At 35.4% G+C, this 9,387-nt stretch overlaps 1 pseudogene across 1 annotated transcript; it reads right to left on the bottom strand.

Moving 5' to 3' along the window:
* Positions 1–560: 560 nt before the first annotated feature.
* Positions 561–7,244, bottom strand: LOC107625006 (heat shock protein 90-6, mitochondrial-like; annotated as a pseudogene). The gene is made up of 21 exons (XR_015905211.1): positions 7,107–7,244; positions 5,476–5,598; positions 4,991–5,167; positions 4,818–4,891; positions 4,603–4,728; positions 4,426–4,519; positions 4,227–4,310; positions 4,004–4,147; positions 3,794–3,907; positions 3,592–3,650; positions 3,402–3,476; positions 3,207–3,311; positions 2,883–3,023; positions 2,683–2,775; positions 2,491–2,568; positions 2,116–2,370; positions 1,924–2,026; positions 1,548–1,722; positions 1,362–1,467; positions 1,178–1,267; positions 561–1,038 (listed from the first exon to the last, which is right to left on the bottom strand). The product of XR_015905211.1 is annotated as a heat shock protein 90-6, mitochondrial-like (transcript).
* Between the last annotated feature and the right edge of the window lie 2,143 nt (positions 7,245–9,387).

A 9,387-nucleotide genomic window follows, 5' to 3' on the forward strand; every position in this document is an offset into this window, starting at 1 on the left:
AGAGAGGGACTTTCGCACTTTGTCTTGAGGTTTACAGAGAGAGGGGGATCGAAGACAGAGACGGCGAAGACCACGAGGACAGAAGTGAGCTTGACGACACTGTGGATTGATTTTAAAACACTGCAAGAAAGACAAAATATAATAAATTAATAACAAATTCTTCAATGTATTTTTTAACAAATTCAATGTTTTAAAAACTTACAAATTTTATCATTTTATTAAAAGTTTTCTATTTTTCGTAAGCAAATTTTATTTTGGTATTTATATATAGAGAAAAATCAGTTGAGAGAGGGTCATCATTCTCGAACTGCTTAACGCATTCACTCTTTGACTTTTGCAATTTTCTTGTTTTTCTATTTCCTGTAAGACCGTTGAACTTGCATTCACTCTTTGACTTTTGCAATTTTCTTGTTTTTCTATTTCCTATAAGACCGTTGAACTTTCTGTTATGGTTTTCGTTGCCGTTGTCGTGGAATTATGCGGGTTCACTTCAGTCTAGATAGCATGATATATACATGCTTATAATTCTATGTTCCCGCCAGTTAAATAAGGAAGTTTCATTAACTGAAATCCATCTCAGATCGTATAGCATATAACATTATAACCTTTCCAACAAACAATAAAAATCAATGAAATGTTGAAACAGAATACTTGTAGACGATGTGCTATTAAGTATTAACTAGTTATAATAGCATATCACCAAGAAAGGACGAACTTAGTATCCGTTACATTGAAAATCGCTAATTATTATATTTGTATATGTGAAGTGAACTACTACTCACTATTACCAACAGTTGATGCCGTCAACAATATTAACTTGGCCCATAAGGAATGCTAAAATTGAAGGAAGAGCAAAAATCTTGATCATTTCTGAGTGCTTGCCTCAGCAGGGTCAACCACCTCAGCTTCTAAGGTTTCAGGGACATGGGGCTGGGTTCCTGCGGGATGAGACTGACCAGAATACGCAGACCATTTACCGGTCAGAGCCATACCCATCATCTCGTATATCTTCCCTCCAAGCTGCGCTGGATTATCAGGCTGCGCGCACACAAGCACATCAAGAAATAATGTCACACGTAAAATTAAAATAGCCAATATATGCAGCACCTTGATCAAATTAACAACCCAACTTCAATGACTTTCAAAACAATAGTATTTACCGCGCCAATGAACTTACTGTAAAACCACTGGAAACCAAAGCTGCATCATAGAGAAGGTCAATAGCTCTGAGGGCATCTTGATCATCAGGGTTTGTTTTGAATGCAGCCTGAAAATTACACAGGATAGATTTGCATTTAATATCATTGGACCTATTTATTGATGATAAAAAGAAAGGAAGTAAAAACACTATTTTATCATACATCTAAGTTCCTGATAATAGGGTGGTCAGGATTGATCTCAAACACCCTTCTGCTTCTCATGAAATCCAAGCTAGAGGCATCGCCCATAGATTGTGCCTTCATTAGCCTACATAGAGCACATTGTTAATTTGTTATGTAAAATCCTCAAAATTTGTCATTAAGTATATGATAGAAAGGAAGACCCACCTTTCCATGTTTGCAGACCAACCAAATTTTCCTGACACCAGAACACAGGGTGAAGAGCTTAGTCTGTTTGAAATTTGCACACTTGCAACTTTATCCCCCAAATGTTTCTTAATCCAGTCACAAGTTTGGCCGAATTCCTGTTTCATCTCCTTTTCCCTTTCTTCATTCTTATCACCTGTAGAAACAACAAATCAAATTTAACTAGCTATAAAGAAGAGCCAAGCCATGATGAATCCACTGAAAAACAAGGACTACTAAATATTTGGTTGATGAAAATGCTGATACCATTGACTAAATGAGCATTTTCCCAAAACATGAAGTATATCAAGCATTTGGGATATGTTATTCTCATACACAATGCAACAGGAACATATACCTAGATCCAAGTCTTCTTTGCTAATATCAACAAAATTCTTTTCCTCATATGACTTGAGGTTTTGAATAGCAACCTCATCAATTGGATCCACTAGAAACAGTACCTAAGAAAAAATCACAAACACCAATATTAAGAAATGATATAATTAATCCGTACAAAGTTATAAACTTAAGAAAGAAAACAAGCTTATACTTCAAGATCCTTCTCTGCAAGTCTCTCCAAGAAAGGTGTGTTCTTTGCACTATTCACACTATCGGCTGCAATGTAATAAATATCTTTCTGATCAGGCTTCATGTTCTCAACATATTCATCCAAGCTGATCAGTTCTTCTTCACTTTGGGATGAGAAAAACCTAAGCAATGGAGCGATGCGTTTGTGATTCTCACAATCTTCAATACAACCCAGTTTTAAATGTTTGCCAAAATTCTCCCAGAACTTCTCGTAGTCCTGCATACAGAGCAAGACATCTAGTCAAACGAATAAACACATATATGAACAATTTATCCTATGTAGAGTGGGATAATGGCAGAATGTGTACAACTAAAATTCGTCAAAATATGAACATACCTCCCTGTTATCACTCATAGATATCCCCAAAATCATGTCAAAAGCTTTCCGAACTAAACGTTTCCTCATAATCCGCACCTTCATGAAACATGGAAAAAAGGATAAGCAAGATGAAACTAGTTATGAATTCTGCATACCCAAAACAGGGTTATAGGTTCAAACTTTATACATGCATAACCTCCTACTACTTACTACGCGACTTTCTTGCAGAATTTCACGTGACACATTGAGTGGAAGGTCATTTGAGTCAACCACACCCTTGACAAAGCTTAAGTATCGGGGGAACTGTCAAAGCAAATAAGAAATAAGCACAGGGAAAAAAAGTTATGATCAGACGGTCAAACCCAACAAGTTGCTATTACTTATGGTGATGGACAGTAAAGGGACTATACCAGCTCTCCATCAAAGTCATCCGAAATGAATACTCTCTTAACATATAGTCTTATATTCTTGGTCTTGGGATTGATTATGTCATCCTTCCCCATAGGAGCAAAAGCAGGAACATATAATATAGATCTAAATTCTACTTCACCCTGCAATAGCAAATACCACCACCACAAATGTCAACAAAAACAACTGACCAGGACATCAGATTAGAAATTAGTATTAAAATCTCATTATTGTACGTTTGGAAGTCGCGGAGTATGCTTTACTGCAGAACTAAGAATTTAATGTTTATGAACAGGTGAACATTACACATACATATATAAACTTACCTCGGTGGTACAGTGTGATGATGCTAATGGGTCCAAATACTCATTAAAAGTTTTCTTGTAAAATTCATTGTAATCCTCCTTGGTGACTTCTTTTGGGTTACGAAGCTGCACAAGCAAACTGACATTTAATCTCCATTCAAACAACAAATTTCCAATTAAAGCAGAAAACATGCAAATTAAGATCATAAGACTCACCCAAATTGGTTGAGTTTCATTAATGAGCTCCCAATCCCAGTAGCGCTCAACAACAGTCTTAGCCTTCTTCTTCTTCTGCCGAATAAGGTTTCAAAGTCATAATTGAGCAAGTAAACATGCAGAAGCTATACGACCTCACACATAAGAAGTGAGAACAAATACTTGGTTCAGGTAACAAGCAGAAGATTACCTCAGTCTTCCATCTTCTTCGTCTTTTTTTGCTTCAGTTGGATCCTCATCAACCTCAACCTGGAATAAGCATATATTTTAATAAATGCAGAAAACATTCACATTTTCTATCAAATTTATCCAGGAGGAGGCAAAACCAACCGAAGTATACATACAACATCATCATATCAAACAAAAAAGATTTGTAGAAAATAATGACATACTTCTTTGGTGTATCCTTTTTCCTGCCAAGTGTATATCGGGAACGAGACAAATTGTGAATAGTTTTTCACAAGCTTTTCAATTCGCTCTGGATTAGCAAAACCTTTATCATCCCTCTGAAATGAAGCCACAGATAATACCACTTAGTAAGATCAGGCAAAATATAGATAGCTACCCCGAAAAAAATAATAGACTATCAACAATCAACATGCCTTAAGATGCAGTGTAAGACGAGTTCCCCTTGGAATCAGCTTCTCAGGATCTGTCTCTTCCCTAATGGTATATGAGCTAGCATTTGCCTCTCCTTCCCAAACATATTGTTTATCAGATTTTGGGCTCTTGGTAGAGACAGTTACCTTCAGAGTTCGAACATCAAAAAATTAATAACAGAGAGATCCCAAAAATGCACAGACTGATTTTTGTTAAAATGCATACCTTATCAGAAACCAAAAAGGCAGAATAGAACCCAACACCAAATTGACCAATTAAGTTGTTGTCACCACCAGCATCCTTGTTATCCTTTTAAAATGATAAACATTTGTCAGCCTATAAGATATATAACTATAAAATAAATAAAGATAATAAAATCATAAAACATCTAAAATCATAAAGCATCCTTCAGAAGAGGTAAGACCTTCAATGCCTTCAAAAATTTTGCAGTACCACTTTGTGCAATAGTTCCAAGACAATCAACGAGTTCTTGTCTTGTCATACCAATACCTGTATCACTGCATAAAGCAAAAAATTGCATTACCAACCGAAAATAGGAAAATATTAGTCAAAAACAATTTAAAAAAGCCATTTATCTTACGTGATAGTGATAACCCCATTATCTTTATCAGCTTGGATTCGGATATCAAAATCAACAGCATCTTTCAAAAGTTCAGGCTCTGTAACACCTAGAAACCGTAGCTTATCCAAGGCATCACTTGCATTGCTGTATTTAAAACAGTAAACAATCAAGAGCTATACATAAAAGTGAAGATTAAATGTTACTCATATATAAGCAGAAGTGGAAGAACAAACCTGATAAGTTCCCTAAGAAACACTTCCTTGTTACTATATAAGCTATTAACAATGAGGTCCATGAGCCGACTAACCTGCAAAACGATGCATAGATACAAAATTATGATCATGATACGATATATTATTCACACTATAAGGATAGGAAACATGGACATGAAAAAAGAGCTATATACCTCAGCTTGGTACTCATATCTATCAGATGATGTGGAGTTGGATTCAGCAGACTTTGCAGCAGTAGACTCATATCGCTTCCCCAAAAACAAATCTTTCTTCAAGTTTTGATAATTCCTAGATTTCTCTGAACTTAAGACAGAAGAATACCATCTAGCTTTAGCATCTTCCTCACCTACCTGCTTCCAACCCAGGAAAAAAAAGGTATTGATAACACACAACTACCTCAAAAAAGCCCACATTTTTAAAGCAACAGAACAAAGAAAGGTAAAGCGGCTGGTTCAATGTTTCTCCCATAACATCAAAATCTCAAACTACAATTAAAATTCAAATTTTTAACCGAAAAAACAGAACTGAAGAGAAACGGATGAAACTTGCGAAAATTGATAGCTAGTAGCTAGTGAAGCTAACATGGAATTGTAGGAGATACAATTAGATCAATCAAATGGATTCAACGCGAGAAACACACAAAAGCGATGGATCATACCGAAGAAATGGAAGATAGAAGTGGAACAGTGAGGTGACGGTGAGGGACGGCGGCGTGGCGGAGGGCGGCGGATAGAGAGGAGCAGCGCCTTGATAGCCGGTGCATTTTGACGGTTACCATTGACTGAGTGAGTGAGTGAGTGAAAGCAGAGAATTAGAAATGGGAGGGCTTTAGACAAGGTTGAGAGAACCGGTCAATAAATCGATAGAATAACTGGTTCAACAGTTTAATGGTCCAACCGTAATCTAACCGGGTTCAACCAATTTAGTTAAATATAAATAAAATTATTAAAAAATTAATATATAATTTTAAATAAAGATCAATAAATTTTCAAATGAAAGAAGGAAAATAGCAAGGTTCTGAAAACCGAACCAGTCATCGAACTGCTTTAGTTATTGGTTTACTAGTTTATTGATCCAACCGGTTCAACCGAAATAACCGTTTTATAATAAAAAATAAATTATAAATAACCACCATAAAACATAAATATAGTCTATATAAACCTTAAAATGTCTTTCAAATTAAAAGCATTAGATGAAATATCATCAACCAGAGTATTATATTCTAATCAAAATACAAACTCAAAAGTTAAATAACAAAAAATAAGCTAATTTACAAAGAATAAATATGCTAATAATCACATTCTATTTGATCTACACAATTTCATTTATGCATGTGTTTTGCAGTAAGAAGGCAATAGTAATCCATCATATGTAAGACCAATCAAACAACAAATCAAAAGAGTAAATAAATGAAAGAAATATAAATGAAGCAAGTATATATACCTCAAAATACCCCTCATGTAAACAATGGGAACCATGTTTATTCACGATGAGTTGCTTGCAAGAAATTAAAATGTCCAGAGACACCGATAGAGTAGGTAGAAAGAGATATAGAGCGTAGACTAAAAGAGTTTAATTTGGTGAATAAACCGCAGCATTCAACAAAGTAGCAAGACCTCTTCTGCAATTAAGCTCAACCTAATCACTGAGCCAAACCTTCTCAAAACATAACAATGATCAAAATTTATCACAATCTAAACTCATATCTAACAAACAGCTCAAAACTTTAGGCCATCAACAAACACCAACACAGGCAACAAAGATCAAACAAATCATCAAATTGCTGTGTGTAATAATAGCAATGCATGTTGCAATTGCTTAGATACATTCTTTTAACTTTGACAAAAACTTCATTCAACCCAAGAGAGGGATAATAAATCTTGAATCTTCCTCAGCAAATGCAAATCAGCCATAATACTAAATTGTACCTTCTGATCTGGCAACTAATAAAACATAACAGAGAAATAAAATCTGAAAAAACCAGAATTAAAGAAATCAGCAACAGAACAAATAAATTAGAAAAAATTCATTGAATGAGTCAAAAGCATAGAATCAATCCTAAACCAGAATTAATAAAAAAAAAAACAGAACAAAAATTCAAAGTAAAAATAAAATAGAATTAACAATCCAACCAAAGAAGCAAGAACAACCCAACCAAAGAACAAATCAGAATCAACAGTAGGAGGACGACTGGAAGAATAAAAATAAATCAGAATCAAACCAACAATCAGAATAAAAAGTTCAGAGTAAAAACAAATCAGAATCAAAATCAAACAGAGGCTCCATTACAGTTTCAAATGCAAGGAAGGATGACGGCGCTGGAAACGGAGAGCTGGCGACGGAGGCAGGAACAGAGATGGCGCCGGCGACGGTGGAACAGAGCTTCGCGACGGAGGCAGGAGGCGAGCCCGGCGACTATGCTTCCACTGCTGAGAGCCTGAGACGTTAGAGCTGAGTGAGGGACCGAGTGAACTTCGAAGCTCCAACCGGCGACGGCGTCAGGAGTAGTCCGGCGGCTGAACGAAAGGGAGGGACTGAGCTCGCCGGCGTTGAGAGGAACGGCTAGCTCGAGGGTTATGGGAAGGACGAGGGAGGGTGTGCTGCCGCGCCGATGGAGAGTTGGAGTGAGTTAGGGTTGATAATTGGTAGTGGTAAGGTTGGAGGTTACTGAATGTTAAACGGCGCGTTTTGAGCATTTTCGGGCAAAGTAAAAAACCGGCTGGGTCCCGGTTCGATTCGACTGACTAGGTAGCCGCTGGTTGAGCGATTCAACAACGGTTTTTATTTTTTTCGGCTTTGACATATAACCGAATCGTCATTTCCATCAATTCCCGGTTCGATTAGTTGGACCTGTCTGTTCGAATCGATTTTCAAAACATGGAAAATAGTGAGATCATTAGTGAAAGAAGGACTAACGATGATCCTATCCTAAAGGATAAGGAGGAGTGCGGACCAATAGGTCGAATTATTATATAAAGAAGAGTTATAAACTATCTTCCTTCTTGTTCGATTAGGAAGATATCGCTTTTACTCGTTTCTTCTCTTCAATAAGAATAGGGATTTGAAATGATAAAAATTCCTCTTCATTCTGTTGTCAATAACCACACGCCGGTTAGAAATGATATGGCAATCATGGCTAGGACCAATAGAATAAAGAAACACAAGAATCACCAATTATACATTTATACGGTATAAATCACATACTAATATCTGTAAAATTGAGCAGAGTCCAATTTGGGCAACTAGTCCAATTTTGTCACACCATTTTCAACAAAATCTTCAACTTAATTAACAGCATATTCAACTTAGGCAACAAGGGGTCAGCCGAGTCATTAATGATCATCAAGCAGTGACACATAGTCAAGCAGCGACACAATGCCACGAATTGAGCAGACTAGGAAGAAAGCTAAGCAACAATTAACATTACCTGCGATGAAGGCGGAGAGCAGAATACTGGGAAGGACGGTTGGAGGCAATGGTAGACGACGACAGTAAACACCGGCAGGCGACTTGTGAATCACGGATGGGATAGCTACTCGGACCACGAGTCCCGCACAATGCCGGAAAATCTATAGCACTATGCCGCGGATGCCGACGACACGAGGACGGAAGCTCCGCAGCCAGGACGACGGCGGCAGTCTAAAAAAACCTCAAATGGACCATGTTAATTCTGGTCATCTATTATAAAAATATAACACAACAAAAAGGGCCCAGCCCAATATCAGCATTGACAGTATAAGGGAGCCCAAGCTTTTCCATGCTCCTCCATTGGCGCTGGGAATAACAAGGCTCAGCTAAACCATTCAAGCCAGGAGGACTGAACACAGTCAGGTCCTGCTCCCTCCAGAGTCCAGTCACACACCAAGGGCACGTGTCAATCTCTCCCCATCTCTCTATATCTATACCAAATTAGCTCTTTACCATAGTGTTTACTGTTTGTTAATATATACTATTAATTAATTGTTAGTACATATTTTTAGTAATTTTAGTTTTATTTTAAATATATTTTTTAAAAAATCAAATTATTTAATAGTTGTTAGTACATAATTTTTTAGTGACTTATTTTTATTTTAAAAATTTATTAAAAAATTGAATTATTATTAATGATTAGTATTTATTTTAATTTTTTTGTTTTACATAAAATATTATAAATTTCAATTATTATTAATTTATATTTTTAGTTATTTTAGTTTTATTTAAATATTCACTAATAAAACTGAATTATTATTATTATTATTAATTGTTAGTACATATTTTTGGAATTTTGTCTTGTGTTTCAATTATTTATTAAAAACAGAATTATTTTTATTAATGGTTAGGATATATTTTTAGTAATTTTATATTTTATTTTAAATATTTAATTAAAAAGATATTAGTAATTGTTAGCATATGTTGTTAATTAAGTTTAGTTTTATTATAAATATTTATTAAAAAATAGTATTATTATTAATTATTATTGTTAGCAACGATTAGTGTACATTTTTAATAATTTTAGTTTTATTTTACATATTTATTAGGAAAAACAGAATTATTATTAATTTTTAGTATATGTTTTTAAATATTGATTATA

This window comes from Arachis ipaensis, chromosome B2 (assembly GCF_059453495.1).
Source record: "Arachis ipaensis isolate K30076 ecotype BB chromosome B2, ASM5945349v1, whole genome shotgun sequence".
NCBI lineage: Eukaryota > Viridiplantae > Streptophyta > Magnoliopsida > Fabales > Fabaceae > Arachis > Arachis ipaensis.